Source organism: Ornithorhynchus anatinus, chromosome 5 (assembly GCF_004115215.2).
Source record: "Ornithorhynchus anatinus isolate Pmale09 chromosome 5, mOrnAna1.pri.v4, whole genome shotgun sequence".
NCBI classification, from domain to species: Eukaryota; Metazoa; Chordata; class Mammalia; order Monotremata; family Ornithorhynchidae; genus Ornithorhynchus; species Ornithorhynchus anatinus.
In genome coordinates this window covers 4,377,130-4,392,623 of record NC_041732.1, presented here as the reverse complement: position 1 = coordinate 4,392,623, position 15,494 = coordinate 4,377,130, and positions in this window count along the sequence as shown.

Here is a 15,494-nt window from a genome sequence, read left to right as displayed (position 1 = left end):
ATGGCATTTGTTAAGCACTTACAATGTGCCAGGCACCGTACTACGCGTTGGGGTGGATACAAGTAATTTGGGTTGGACAAAGTTCCTGTCCCATTGAGGGCTCACAGTCTTAATCCCCATTTTACAAATGAGGTAACTGAGGGACAGAGAAGTCAAGAAACTTGCCCAAGGCCACCCTGCAGGCAAGTAGTGGGGGCGGGATTAGAACCCATGACCTTCTGACTCCCAGGCCCGTGCTCTATCCACTGTGCCGCCCTGCTTCACTTGGGAGAGTACAGTACTACTGAATTAGCAGACACGTTCCCAGCCCAGAACGAGTTTACAGTCTAAGCCGGGGGGAGAACAGGCATTGAATCCCCATTTGACAGATGAGGAAACTGAGGCACAGAGAAAGAAGTGAAGTGACTTTCCCATGATCATGCAGCAGCAAGATCCAGTGTTTAGTACAGTGCCTGGCATCTAGTAACCACTTGATAAATACCATAAAAAGAGTGGTGGAGTCAGGTCCTCTGACTTTTTGAGGCCCAGAAGTTGCTTCCCATGGAATAGTGGTGCTGATCTGCCCCCCACTCCCAGGGGAAAGGGAGAAAGGGGCTCATTTGCACAGATTTGGGTACCTTTCCATCCTCCTCACCCTCAGGCAGAAGGGGCTTTGGGTCAGGGGGCTGCAACATGGTCTAGAGGAGAGAGAACGGGCCTGGGAGTCAGAGGACCTGGGTTCTAAACCCAGCTCCACCACTTGACTTTTGTGTGACCCAGCTCTGCCGCTTGTCAGCTGTGTGACTTTGGGCAAGTCACTTAACTTCTCTGAGCCTCAGTTCCCTCATCTGTAAAATGGGGATTAAGACTGTGAGCCCCACGTGGGACAACCTGATTCCCTTGTGTCTACCCCAGCGCTTAGAACAGTGCTCTGCACATAGTAAGCGCTTAACAAATACCAACATTATTATTATTATTATTAACAAGTCACCTCACTTCCCAATGCCTCAGTTTCCTCATCTGTAAAATGGGGATTAAGACTTTGAGCCTTGTGAGGAACAGGAACTGTGTCCAACCTGATTAGGTTGTATCTACCTACCCCTGACATAGTAGTACAGTGCCTGACATAGAGTAAGCATGTAACTAATTCCATAAAAAAAAATCTGTTATCCCCTCTCTCCCTAGACTGAAAGCCCCTTGTGGTCCAACCCCACTACTATGTGTCTATTCCAGTGTTTGGCACAGAGTAAACGCTTAACAAATACCACAAGTATTAGTTTTAACTGCCCTTCCCTGGTTGGAGGGGAGGCGGGAATGGAATTACACGCAGTATGAGAAACAGTGTGACCTCATGGATAGAGCCCGGGCCTGGGAGTCAGAAGAACCCAGGTTCTAATCCCAGTTCTGCCACTTGTCTGCTGTTTGACCTTGGGTAAGTCACTTCTCTTCTCTGTGCCTCAGTTCCCTCGTTTGTAAAATGAGGATTAAGAGTTTGAGCCCCATGTGGAACAGGGGACTTTCCTCCCTCTCATTCAATCCACATATTAGACCTATCGCTAAATCCTGTCCGTGCCATCTTCACAACACCGCTGAAATCTGCCTCTTCTCCATCCAAACTGCTACCACTTTAATCTAAGCATTTATCCTCTTCCACCTTGATTACTGTAACAGCCTCCTTGCTTACCTCTCTGCCTCCTGTCGCTACCCACTCCAGCCCATACTTCACTCTGCTGCCTGTATCGTTTTCCTACAAAAACGTTCAGACCATGTTTCCCCACTCCTCCAGAAATGCCAGTGGTCGCCCAGAATTGCTCTTCCCAAGCGCTTAGTACAGTGCTCTGCACACAGTAAGCACTCAATAAATACAATTGAATGAATGAATCTACCTCCGCATCGAACAAAAACTCCTCACCGCTGGCTTTAAAGCAGTCTATCACCTTGCCCCTTCCTACCTCACCTCGCTTCTCTCCCACAATCCAACCTGCACACTTTGCTCCTTTAATGCCAACTTTCTCACTGTACCTCGATCTCGTCTATCTGGCCACCAACTGCTCACCTATGTCCTGCCTCTGTCCTGGAATGCCCTCCTTCCTCATATCCAACAGATAATTACTCTCCCCCCATTCAAAGCTGTACTGAAGCCCCATCTCCCCAAGAGGCCTTCCCTGACTAAACCCTCATTTTCTTTTCTCCCACTCCCTTCTGCGTCACCCTGACTTGCTCCCTTTATTCATCCCCCCCTCCCAGCCTCCCAGCACCTATGTACATATCTGCAATGTATTTATTTGTAGTAAATAAATAAATACAGTTTCCCTATCTAGACTGTAAGCTCGTTGTGGGCAGGGGGGGTGTCTGTTTATTGTTCTATCCTACTCCCCTCAATGCTTACTACTGTGCTTTGCTCACAGTAAGTGCTCAATAAATATGACTAAATGAGTGAGGGGATGAATGATGTATCCAACCTCATTATCTTGCATCTACTCCAGCACTTAATACAATACCTAGCACATAGTAAGTACTTAATGAATACCATTTTTTAAAAAAAGGTCACAGCCAATCAGAGTCTAGCTCTTCACTCGCCTAAAATTCGACCATATAGCCTCTTGGAAGCTGAAATCTCCATGAGGACAGGATTCGTTAGCAGCTTCTCTCTGCTCCAAGCTGGGCTTCAGACACACAGTTTGTGAACACGCATCAAAAAGGCCCCTCGATGCCAACCAAGCTCCATCTCTGACCTCCCTCTGACCAACCAGGCTAACTCCAACTCTATCCTTAACCCCCCACACCCACTCCAATCTCACAGCTCTTGCTTGATTTTCCCCTAACCTCTCCTTCTCTTTCTCTCCATTGCCACCGTCCTTTCCCCCCGGACTCTCTTCATTCAATTCAATCGTATTTATTGATCGCTTAACTCTGTGCCGAGCACTGTACTAAGCGCTTGGGAGAGTACAATATAACAATAAATAGATACATTCCCTGCCCACAATGAGCTTAGAGTCTCTGCTTTTCCCTCCACACATGACATCTTTGCCAACCCTAAGGAACAAGGAAAGGAGAGGAGAGTTGGACCCAAGTGATGAAGAAGAAGATATTAGAACCTAAGTAAATGTGACACCATTTCGGGGTCAGAGACAAGAGACCTTTCAGTGGAGGGTTCTGGCTCCAAAAATGTCAAAAGAGGGCCTGGAGGAGCCCCGTATTTGACTGTCCCCCACATTTAGAGTGGAAGTTCCTTGTGGGCAAGAACAAGGTTCCTGATTATGTTATACTTTCCCAATGTCACAGATATATCTTTTGAGACCCTTTGGGCTAACATCCATGACTTTTCCTCTGGTAACTTCTTGTGGACCACAAGTTAAGTAATGATAAGAATATAATAAGTTTTAACCGTAATAATAGTTCTTGCTAAGCCCTTACTATGTGCCGAGCACTGTACTAAGTGCTAGGGTAAGTAGAGAGACAAGACAAGCAGGGGACAGAGTTCCTGTCTAACATGGGGCTCAAGGTCTGAGTAATTATGGTACTTGTTAAGCGCTTAGTATGTGCTAAACCCTGTTCTAAGCGTTGGGGTAGATAGAAGTTAATCAGGTTGGACACAGTCCCTGTTCCACATGGGGCTCCCAGTCTTAATCCCCATTTTACAGATGAGGTAACTGAGGCCCAGAGAAGTAAAGTGACTTGCCCAAGGTCACAGAGCAGACTCATAGTGGAGCCAGGATTAGAACTTGTAGTGGAGCCGGGATTAGAACCCAGTTCCTTCTGACTCCCAGGCCCATACTCTATCCACTAACCCATGCCGAGGAGGGAGGGGATTTAATCCCCATTTTGCAGATGAGGAAACTGAGGTACAGAGAAGTTAAGTGATTTGCCCACAATCGCCCAGCAGAAAAATGGCAGAGACAGGATTAGAACCCAGGTCCTCTGACTCCCAGTCCAGGCTCTTTCCACTACACCAGACTGCTTCCAAGATAAATGAATCCAAATGCTCTCTTGAACCTCCTGATACAACTTCCTGTGGGAAAGAATGCCACGGGTCTACGACTTTCTCCAGGAGGAAGTGAAACTTTGACCTCCTCCCACTTAGATTGTGAACCCCACGTGGGTCAGGGACTGTATCCAACCTGATTAACTTGTATCTACTCCAGCGCTTAGAACAGTGCTTGGCACAGAGTAAGCATTTAACAAGGACCATAATAATTATTACTGTGCTTGCTTGGAACCTGCTGCTTTCATCCAGTGGGTTGTCCCCTCTTTGGAATTGTGACAATTTTTTTTTATGGTATTTGCTAATCACTTTCTATGTGTCTTGCATTGTTCTAAACGCTGGAGTAGCTACAGGTTAATCAAGTTGGACCCAGTCTCTGACCCACAGAAGTCTCGCAGACTAAGTAGGAGAGACAATAGGTACTATTTATGAGTGTTTGTTAAGCACTTACTATGTGCCAGGGACTGAACTAACCTCTAGGGTAGATATAGATTAATCAGTTTGGATACAGTCCCTGTTCCACATGGGGCTCACAGTCTCAATCCCCATTTTATAGATGAGGTAACTGAGGCACAGAGAAGTGAAATGACTTGCCCAAGGCCACACGGCAGGCAAGTGGCAAAACTGAGATTAGGACCCAGGTCCCCTGGCTCCCTGGCCCATGCTCTATCCACTAGGCCATGCTGCTTCCCAATGGTTGGAAAACAATTTTGTGTTCTCATTCTTCCTGATTTTGTAGACTTCAATCGTGACCTTTCCAGACCATCCCAACGTGCACACTCCACTCCTCTAAGGCCAACCTACTCTCTGCACCTCGATCCTGTCTATCACGCCACCGACCCCTTGCCCACATCCTCCCTTGGCCCTGAAATTCCCTCTCCCTCACAATAAGAATAACAACCGTGGTATTTATTAAATGCTTACTAAGTGCCGAGCACTGTATTAAGCTCTGGGGTAGATGCAAGATAATCAGGTCCCACACAGGACTCACATTCTAAGTAGGAGGGAGGACAGGTATTAAAGCCCCATTTTGCAGATGAGGGGAGTGAGGCACAGAGAGGTGAAGTGACTTGCCCAAGGTCACACAGCAGGTTCGTGGCAGAACTGGGATTAGAACAGAGATCTTCAGACCCCTAGGCCCAGGCCCCCAACCACTAGGCCGTGCTGCTTCTTCATATCCAATAGTCCACCACCCTCTCCACCTTCAAAACCTTCCTAAAATCACATCTCCTCCAAAAGGCCTTCCCTTACTAGGCCCCAATTTCCCTTATCTTTCCTCTTTTCTGCCTTAACTCACACCTGGCTGTGTATCCCTTGAGCACTTTGATAGTCCAGCCCCTCAGTACTTAGATAAATATTCTTTTATGCTACTATTGCCCCTATCAGTAATAATAATTATGGTATTTGTTAAGCGCCAGGCACTGTACTAAGCGCTGGGGTGGATACAAGTCAATCGGGTTGGACACAGTCCCTGTCCCACGTGGGGCACACAGTCTCAGCGCCCATTTTACAGATGAGGTAACTGAGGCACAAAGAAGTGAAGTGACTTGTACGAGGTCACACAGCAGACAAGTGGGTGGATCCGGGATTAGAACCCATGACCTGACTCCGAGGCCCGTGATATTGTAATGTATTTTAATGCCTATCTTCCCCTGTAGATTATAAATTCTTTGAGGGTAGGGATCCCATCCACCAATTCTGTTGCACTGTGCTCTCCCAAGAGCTTAGTAAAGTACTCTGCACAGAGTAAGTGCTCAATAAATACCATCAATTGATGGTTTGAGTCCTCATCTGTTCTGTCGGTTCCCATGCAGTTTCTCTCTCCCTCTGCTCATCCCGGTTGTTTTCCTCCGCAGCTTCTCCAGCCCGATCAATCAATCCATCAATCAATCGTATTTACTGAGCGCTTACTACGTGCAGAACACTGTACTAAGTGCTTTGGAAAGAACAATGTAACCAAGTTGGTTGACACATTCCCTGCCCACAGTGATCTTATAGCCTAGATGGAGGGGAACTTAGAGAAGCATTGTGGCTTAATGGATAGCGTACGGATCTGGGAGACAGTCAGACCTGAGTTCTAATCCCAGCTCCGCCACGTGTCTGCTGTGGTGACCTTGGGCAAATCACTTCACTTTTCGGTGTCTCAGTGACTTCATCTGTAACATGGGGATTAACACTGTGTAGCCCTATGTAGGACAAGGGCTGTGCCTAACCTGAATAACTTGTACCTACCCCAGCACTTAGTACAGCGCTTGGCACATTGTAAGTGCTTAACAAATACTATTAAAAAAAAGAAAAAACAACTAAGGCTTGGATTTTTATCCCCCTCCCGAGTTGAACAGTTTACACGCGCCAAGACTCAGGGCACAAACCTTTCCCTGCCCTTCTGTGCCCCAAGTCCTAATTAAATTCTTCACCTAACTCACCTTTCCCTTGTGACCCTCCTCTCCCAGTGGCCCCTTCACCAAGTTGCCTCCCTCTCCCGTCTCAGTGAGTAAATCAATAGTATTTACTGAGTACCTTCTGTGGGCCAAGCCCTGACCTCGGCACTGTTTTAAGTGGTTAGTACAGTGCTCTGCATATAGTAAGAGCTCAATAAATACTATTGAATGAATGTTTTTTAAGGGTACTTACTGAGTGCTTGCTGTGTGCAGAGCACTGTTCTAAGCATTTGGGTATCTTGAGTTCATTATAACAGCGTTGGTAGACACATTCTACGATGATTTCCTCCTAAGGAAATTACTCAGGTCAGGAGCGCGTCTGTCTCCTCGTAAAGCAGTGGATTGGTTGGGAATCTGCCCTGCCTCCCCTTTCAGTTTGAGAGTCCTCTGAGAGCCGCCAGATTGTGCCAAACACGCAAACACACGCGCGCACGCGCGCACACACACACACAACCCCAGAGCACAGTGGTTGAGGACAGGGATGTTAAGCTCTAAGCCAACTACATGTCCACTTGTTGTTTCTTGTGCCTAGGCCCCTGTGTTTATTCCCTTTGCAAAAAATACATCCCTGTCCCCAGCGTACCCACACAAGACCGTGTCTACCCCACCCATCCTCCCCTGCCTTCCTCTCCCTCCTCCTCTTCGTCTTCTCTCTCCCGTCCCTGCCTTCCCCCACAGTCTCCTCCCTGGCTTCCAAGGGGAGAATAGTCTACTTGGGATGGCCAGGGAAGGGAAAATGATCCATTTCTTGAGGCCTGCTTTTCCTTTCCCCCCCTCCCCGTGACTGATTTCCTTCGGGCTCAGAACCCGGCTTGTTTTGCTGACAGAGCTGGGGGATTGGAGAGGCGGAGACAGGGAGCGTTCCGCTGCTCACTGCTGGATCCCTCACCACATCCCATCATCTCTCCCCTCCAGCCCATCTGCCCCCTTCCCCTTCGGTCTTCCTCCTCCAGCCCTCCCCCTCCTACCCCTTTCACCAGCCCCATCCTTCCTGCCTACTCCACCGGGCCTTTCCTCCCATCAAATCCCCCTCCTCCCCAAAGGGTCCTCCCTCCCTGTCCCCTAGCCCCTAATTTCTCTGGATAAATATCACTTGGTTGGGAGGGGGCGGAAGCTGGGAGGGGGGCAGGGCTGGGGCCGAAGGGGGAGCAGGTGAATTATTGAAGATAAAACCAGTGGGGGGTGGGAAGGAGGAGGAGGAGGACAACGACAAGGAAAGGTAGCCGAGGTGGGGAAGAGGAGGAAATGGAGAGGGATGAGGAGGAGGAAGAGGAGAGGGAGGAGGAGGATGAGAATGAGGAGGAAAAGGAGGAGAGGGAGGAGGAAGAGGAGGAGGAGGAAGAGGAGGAAAAGGAGGAGAGGGAGGAGGAGGAAGAGAAGGAAAAGGAGAGGGAGGAGGAGAAAGAGGAGGAAATGGAGAAGGAGGAGGAAGAAGAGAAGGAAAAAGAGAAGGAGGAGGAGAAAAAGGAGAGGGAGAAGGAGGAGGATGAGGAGGAAAAGGAGGAGAGGAGGAGGAGGAGGAGGAGGAGGAAGAGGAGGAAATGGAGAAGGATGAGGAGGAGGAAGAGAAGGAAAAAGAGAGGGAGGAGGAGGAGAAAGAGGAGAGGGAGAAGGAAGAGGAGGAGGAGGAGGAAAAGGAGCAGAGGAAGAAGGAGGAGGATGAGGAGGAAGAGGAGAGGGAGAAGGAGGAGGATGAGGAGGAAAAGGAGGAGAGGGAGGAGGAAGAGGAGGAAAAGGAGGAGAGGGAGGAGGAAGAGGAGAGGGAGAAGGAGGAGGATGAGGAGGATGAGGAGGAAGAGGAGGAAAAGGAGAAGAGGGAGGAGGAGGAGGAAGCAGAGTCGGTGATGGACGGTCTGATATTGTGGGGCCGGGGGCGGGGGGTGGTGGGGGTGGCGGAGGGGGGGGAGCCGTCCCGGTCTCCCATTTGGCATTCAGGGCAGCTGACAATAAAAATGCTTTATTGCCGAGAAGCCGGATCGATCGGGGCGGAGGGGGCCGGCAGGGGGGACGCGGACGGCTCTCCTCCGGCCCCGGAGCCGCCGCAGCGCCCGGCCCAAGCCCCCCCCTCCCTCGCCCCTCGCCCCTGCCCTTTCTCTCCCTCTCCCTCTCTCTCCTCTCTCCTGCAGCCGCCACGGCCGCTAGGCCTGATTATATTCCTTCCCCCGGCTTCTCCGGCTCCGGCCTTTTTTTTTTTTCTTCCCATTTCCTCGCCGCTCCGCAGACCCCGGGAGTGGGGGGTAAGGGGGTGGGGTGGGGGACCACCACAAGCCACGTGCTGCTCGGCTCACGGGCCCCCCACACATATGGACACACACACACGCACATACATGCACACACACACACACGCGCGCACACAGACGCACCGACCCCCGGGCCTGGCCGCCCCCCACCCCCTCCCCAATGTCCACCACCCCAGGTCCAGCCCCGGGGCCGCCGTGCTGTGGGCCCAGGGGAGCGGGGGGCAGGAGGAGGAGGAGGAGACCCCTCCCGGGGAGGGGGAGCGGGGGGTCGAGGGGGTCAGGCCGGAACCTGTCCGCCTCCCCTCCCCCCCTCGGGAACAAAGAGAGCGGCAGCGGCCGCCAAGGCCCCGCGGGTGGGGAGGGGGCGACGGGCCAGGCCGAGGGGTCGCCTCCCCGGGGGTGGGGGTGAGGGTCTCACCCCGCTCCATCCTCGAGGCCCCGGCCGAGGGGAGCCCGGGACCCCCGGGGCCGGGCCAGGCCGAGGAGGGCCTAGTGTTTAGAGAGCCAGGAGGGTCCGGCGGGGCAGGGGAGGGCCTGACTGGCACTGTCCCCTGCCCCCGCATCCTCCTCCTGTCCTCCCCACAGTCGGGAAACGGCCACAGAGTGGGGGAGTTGGGGCTGGGAGTCGAGGCCAGGGGGACAGGGGTCCCCGCCTTCCCCCATTCCCCGAGCTGAACACTGGGGAGGGAAGGGAGAGAGCCGGATAGTCCGAGTGGACCTCGGTACCCCGCCTCCCCGGAGCTGGAGCTGCGTGGGACGGGAACCGGGGACCCCGGGAAGGGGTCGCCAACGCCGAAAATGGGGGGGGGGCGACGGTGGGGACCTCGAACTCCGTCTTCTCCCTCTGGGTGGGCGACGTGGGACGGGCATGTGGCAGCGGGGTAGGCCTCGAGGAGGAGGAGGAGGAGGAGGGGCGGGAGTTTTCGGATGCCCCTCCGCCACCTGCCCCGACCCCCTCCCCGCGGGGTGAGACAGAGACCCCCGGAGAGACAGAGACGAGAGGTAGAGCGGAGAAAGTGGGGCAGAGAGCCGGGGGAAGCCAGCCCTGGCAAGAGAGAGAGAGAGAGAGACCCCCGAGGGGCGACTGTCCTCCTTCCCCCAAGGTCCCGGGGTGCAGGGGTCCCGGTGGAGGGGTCCGGGGTGGGCAGGGGAGATCCCGGGGCCCAGGTGGGCAGGGGGCTACCAGGGGCGCCCTCCCCCTCCCCGGCTCCCCGCGCCGGCTATCGACCGGAGCTGTGACATGCCGGATCAATACGGCGGGATATAAAGGCCCGGCCCCGGCCCCGGCTTCGGCTCGGCGCTCTGCCTCGCCCGATCCGCTCCGCTCCGCTCCTCGCTCTCCGCCCCGGACCGTGGGCGGCGGCCGGGGGGCTCGGGCCGGACGCGAGGGGACGGGGACGGGGACGGGGACGGGGACGGGGACGGGGACGGACCTCGAGGAGGAGCCGGTAAGAGGGGGACAATGGGCCGGGGGCTGGGGAGCTGGGGGAGACCCCCGCCGGGGCGGGAGGGGATTTGGGGCAGGGCCCGCCTGGCCCTCCGGGGTTCGGGGGCCGGGGGGTGCCCCCAGGGAGGACGGAGGACGGCAGGAGGAGGAGGAGGGATGCTTGATGAGGTCATTCAAGGGAGGTGGGGGGGAGAGGATGGGGGAGAGAGAGGACTGAGCCAGAGACAAGGTGCAGCACGGGGAGAGACACCCATGGGGGGAGACACCCCCAAGGCGAGGAGAGAGGCCGAGGGTCTGGGGATGGGGATCAAACCTCCCGCCCCAGGCCCCCCTCCCCCCCCCGCCGGCCTTGTGTGTCCGTGTGTGGGTGTGGGCGGGTGCCCCGCTGGCCTCCTGCGCCTTTGTGTAACACGCCGGTCCGGCCCGCCGGCTGCAGGTGGGCCCACCTGGGGTCTGGGTGTCCTTGGGGGTTGGAGGGCAAGCGTGTGTGTCTGGGTCTGTGTGCTTGCGTGTGTGTGTGTTCCGCGTGTCTTTCCCCGAGTGTGCCCCGGGTACGCGGCCACGGTATCTGTAGGGATGCGACCTGCCGGGCTCCTGCCTATGGGACCTCAGTGGGTGTGAGCCCATCCTGGGGTGTCCGTGTGTGTCCGTGTGTGTCCGTGTGTGTGTTTAAAGCTGAGGTTGTGTATGCTCTGTGTCACCTCCCCATCACACACACACATACACGCACGCGCGCTCTTGGGTTCATTCCCAAATCTGGCCCAGTCTCATTCAATTGGGTCCAGTCCCTTCCCTCCCCCATCAACCCCACTGCCCACCTCCATACCCACCCTCAGCCCGCGCCTCCCTCCTGGCTTAGATAGGCACCACCTCAACTCACCAAGCGACCTTCGTCCCTCTCAACCCCCCCCCAAGCCGCCTGCTCCCCCTCCCGCCCGCCCGCCCTCCCCTCCACCCACCACCCCCCACCCCCAGCACAAGTCCAGTCCAACCCAGACAAAAGCAATTACTCCTGAGGTAGGATGTGAGTGTGGGTGTTAGAAACTGAGAAAAAAAAAAACGAGGGAGAGGGAGAGGGCGAGAAAAAGAAAGAGACACAGAGAACCAGAGAGGAGACACAGAAGAGAAGGCGAGAGACAGAGAGACGCAGGAGGAGGGGGCAGAGAGAGGGATGGACAGAGACGCAGACCCAGAGAGTCTCAAAAAGAGACACAGGATCCGATTCCCAGGGACATGGAAATTGAATAGATCGGGTCTGCCCCTCCTCTGGTCTCCCCCAGACCTGTCCCCCTCCGCACGCCCAACCGCCACCGCAGAGTACTGGCGGAAAGATGCCTTTGGGTCTCCCGACCGGTGGCAACGGGGACTGGATCAAGACCTGCAAGAAATAGGGAGCAGGGAAGTAGGGAGAAACAGGGAGCAGGGGAGAGGAGAGAAGCAGGGAAGCGGGAAGAAACAGGGAGCAGGGGATAGGGGAGAAGCAGGGAGGATGGGAGAGGGGAGAAACAGGGAGACGGGAAGAGGGGAGAGACAGGGAGAGGGGAGAGGGGAGAAACAGGGAGACGGGAAGAGGGGAGAAATGGAAAAGGAGAGGGGGAGGAAAAAGAGAGAAGGGAAGAGGGGAGAAACAGGGAGCAGGGGAGTGGGGGACAGGCTTGAGGTGGGAGGGACAGAGGGGAGTTGTCAGAGCAGGGGTCAGAGGCAGAAAGGGCACACACAAATATACGCGGGGATACCGAGCTCCCCAAACACACCCATGGACATCTAGTGCGTATACATACACTCAGACACTCTGCCGTGGCTGAAAGAGATACCCAGTGGGAGATTCATAAACACATATACACAACACACAGATACACACACACAACTAACTAGTATGAGAACGGCTTCCAACCCAGTGTCCTCACCCCTATCTCCTCTCACAGCAATCCTTTCCATCTCTCTGTCTTTGTCTCTCTGTGTTTCTCTTGGGGGTCTCTCTCTCTCCAAATACGCCCCCAGGACACCTGCTAGGCTGACCCCTGACACCCCCACCCCCACCCAGGTCAGCAAAGCAGCTTCCTTTGCACTCCCCAGGGCCCCAAGCCGGCCTTGCCGACCAACAGCCCCACCCCCACCGACCACCACCACCACCACCTCCTTCCCTCAGAGAGGCAGAGATAGACAGAGACCCAGAGGGGGATGGACAGTGGAACTGGAAGGGCTACAATGCAGGAGACAAATCCACGGAGCCGGGGACCAAGAAAAAAACCAGAAACAGCAAAAAAGAGAGGGAGATGAAGAGATGGAAGGCAGGGAGAGATCTGAAGGGGGAGAGACACCGAGATGGGATAACCAGATGAGCACAGGAGAGGGAGAGAAATACAGGGACACCCCTGCCCCCCGCCATAACTCTGGATTTGGGGTTCATTCTCAGCTCATCGTGGGCAGGGAACAGGTCGTCCAAGTCTGTTATACCGTACCCTCCCAAACGCTTGTACAGTGCTCTGCATAGAGTAAACACTCCATAAATACCCTTGATCGATTGACTGATTCTCCCCCAAATAGGACCTGGCCGGAGAACAAGACACAGGCAAAGCTGCCTGCTTCCACCCCGTCGCCTCAGCCCAGGACCGGGACGCCGAAGACTCTCTCCATCGGTCAGCGGGCCGGCCCCCTGCCCCGCCTCCTACTCTCCAGACCCACCCTTTGACCTGACCCCGAGGCTCGTCGGACCCGGGGGACGGGTGGCGGAAGAAGCCCGTCGCTCCCCACCCCCAGCTCGGGAGGTCTTTAAAGGAAAGAAGGCTCTTCCAAGGACTGTTTAAGTCTGGAGGCGGGGGGATGGACTGAATGACTCCCGCACCCAAGGTCGCGTTCTCCGTCCTCCTCCCGCTCCTCCATCTTGGACCGGCTCGGCTCCCCCTCCGGCCAACCTCCGCCTCCCGAACCGGGATTCTGCCACCAACGTCCACCTTCCACAAGCCGACGAAAATGCCCCAGCGGGATAGGCCCCACCCCTGCTGCCCCCCGCCTCCTGTGTATTCCGGGGGCTACCGCTCCCAGCGCGCGCCTCAATAAATCCTGTCGCTGATCTTCCTTCCACCTACCGCCTCGTGGGGTCCTCGCCCCTCGCCCGAACGGCTGGATCCTGTGTCCCCGCCCCGCCCCGCGGCTCGACCAGCCGGTCGTGTCCTCACAGCCCCCATCCCGCACATCCACCCGCCGACATGGCAGCGCCCCGCATCTGGATCCCGCTTCCTGACGACGGGCAGCGGAGGAGGCGGCCCAGACCACCGGCCCCAAAGGGGCTGTGGCCGACTCCTTCACCTCCCTCCCGTGCCCCGGCCGACTCCTCTGTCTCCTTCCTGTGCCTTGGCCAACTCCTCCACTTCCTGTGCCCCGGCTCACACCTCTACCTCCTTCCTGTACCCTGGCCCACTCCTGCACCTCCCTCCAATGCTCCGGCCCACCCCTCCGCCTCCCTCTTGTCCCCCAACCCGCTCCTGCACCCCCTTCCTGTACCTCGGCCCACTCCTGCACCTCCCTCCCATGCCCCAGCCAACTCCTGTACCTGGCCCATTCCTGTACCTCCCTCCTGTACCCCGGCCCTCTGCCCGCCATCCCTCGCCCCATCTGGCACCCTTGTCCTGTCTTGAGGTCAGCTTGATAATCCACCTGTCCCATTTGACAAGCCCGAGGGTGTGCACAGGGGCTTTGCCCACCCTCTCCCTACCCAGCCCCCAGCCAACCCCAGGCCTCCGCCGTCCCGGAACCATGGCGAGGACTGGGCCGGGAGTCCTCCGGGGGCCGAAGCCCAGACAAGGCCAGAGAGATCCCCACGACCCCCTCGTCCCAGAGCTCACAGCCTCCTCTTTCCGTTATCAATCCAAAACCCCACCTTGACCCTTCTCCCAGGTCTTTCCCAACCTCGAATCTCTCCCCCAACAGCACCTTCACTCCAACCCCAACCCGCCACCTGAGCCAGTCGCCCTGAAGGGAGGGAAAATTGGGGAAAACAACAAAAGTGTGAAGAGAGAGAGAGAGAGAGGAGGGAGAGAACAGACTCTCAGAGGACAAGAGAGTCCCTGAAAGAGACACTAGCAGAAAGGCCTAGAGAGAGATGCAGAGCGAAAGAGACAGAGAGAGATTAACGGACAGATCAAGAGAGAGAGAGAGACAGAGACTAACAGAGGGGTAGAGAGAGACTGTGGGAAAGAGAAGGAGACATTGAAATACACTAACGATGGGCATAGAGAGACACTGAAGGAGAAAGAGATACACATAGAGGGAGGCCTAGACAGATGCTGAGAGAAAGAGCCAGAGATGCACATAGAGAGACACCGAGAAAAAGAAAAACACGCTGAGACCTAGAGAGACACTAAGAAAAAGAGACACAGCAAGGGAAGAAGACACTGTGAGAAAGAGACAGTGAGACACTAGCAGGGAGAGAGAGGGCTAGAGAGACCCCAAGAGACAATGACAATGACAGAGAGAGGCCTAGATAGATACGGGGAGAGACAGAGGTACCTTCTAAACAGTAAATGTGTTACGGGGAGGGAATGTATCTGCTAATACTGTACTTTCCCAAGTGCTTAGTACAGTGCTCTGCACATAGTAAGCTCTCAATAAGTACCACTGATGGACTGATTGGTATAGAGAGATGTAGAGAGACTCTCTGAGAAAGAGATAGAGATACACACATAGAAAGGCCTAGAGAGACACTGAAAGAGACAGAGATGCACCCGGAGCCCTAGAGAGATGTCGAGAGAAAGAGACAGGGATGCATATAGAGAGACAAAGAGACACTGACAGAGAGATCTAGAGAGACACTGGGAGAAAGAAAAGATACACATAGAGGCCTAGAGAGGCATTAAGAGAAAGAGACAGATTCACATTGAGAGGCTTAGAGACACACTAACGGAGAGGGCTAGAGAGACACTGAGAGACAGAGAGAGACTTACAGATGCCTAGAGAGACACTGGGAGAAAGAGAGAGAGTTACACATAGTGAGAGGCCAAGAGAAAAACCCAAAGTGACTTAGAGAGATGCTACCAGAGAGGGCTAGGGAGACACTGTGAGAAAGAGATAAATATAGAGAGCACTAGAGACACACTGAGAGAGACAGAGAGACCCTAACAGAGAGGCCTAGAGAGAGAGACACTGAAAGAAAGTGACAGAGAGTCAATAACAGAGACACTGAGAGAAAGAGTCACTAACAGAGACACTGAGAGAAGGAGACAGAGACAGCAAAAAAGGGGCCTCGAAATACACTGAAATAGTCCAAGTGACATTCAGAGAGAGGGCTGGAGAGACTATCCTAGTTGGGCGGAGACGTCAGAGAGAGAGGAAGACCCAGTGCCAGAAAAACAGAGATACGACGGAGAGAGAGACAAGAATAAAGCAAGATGGGGCAGGGCGAG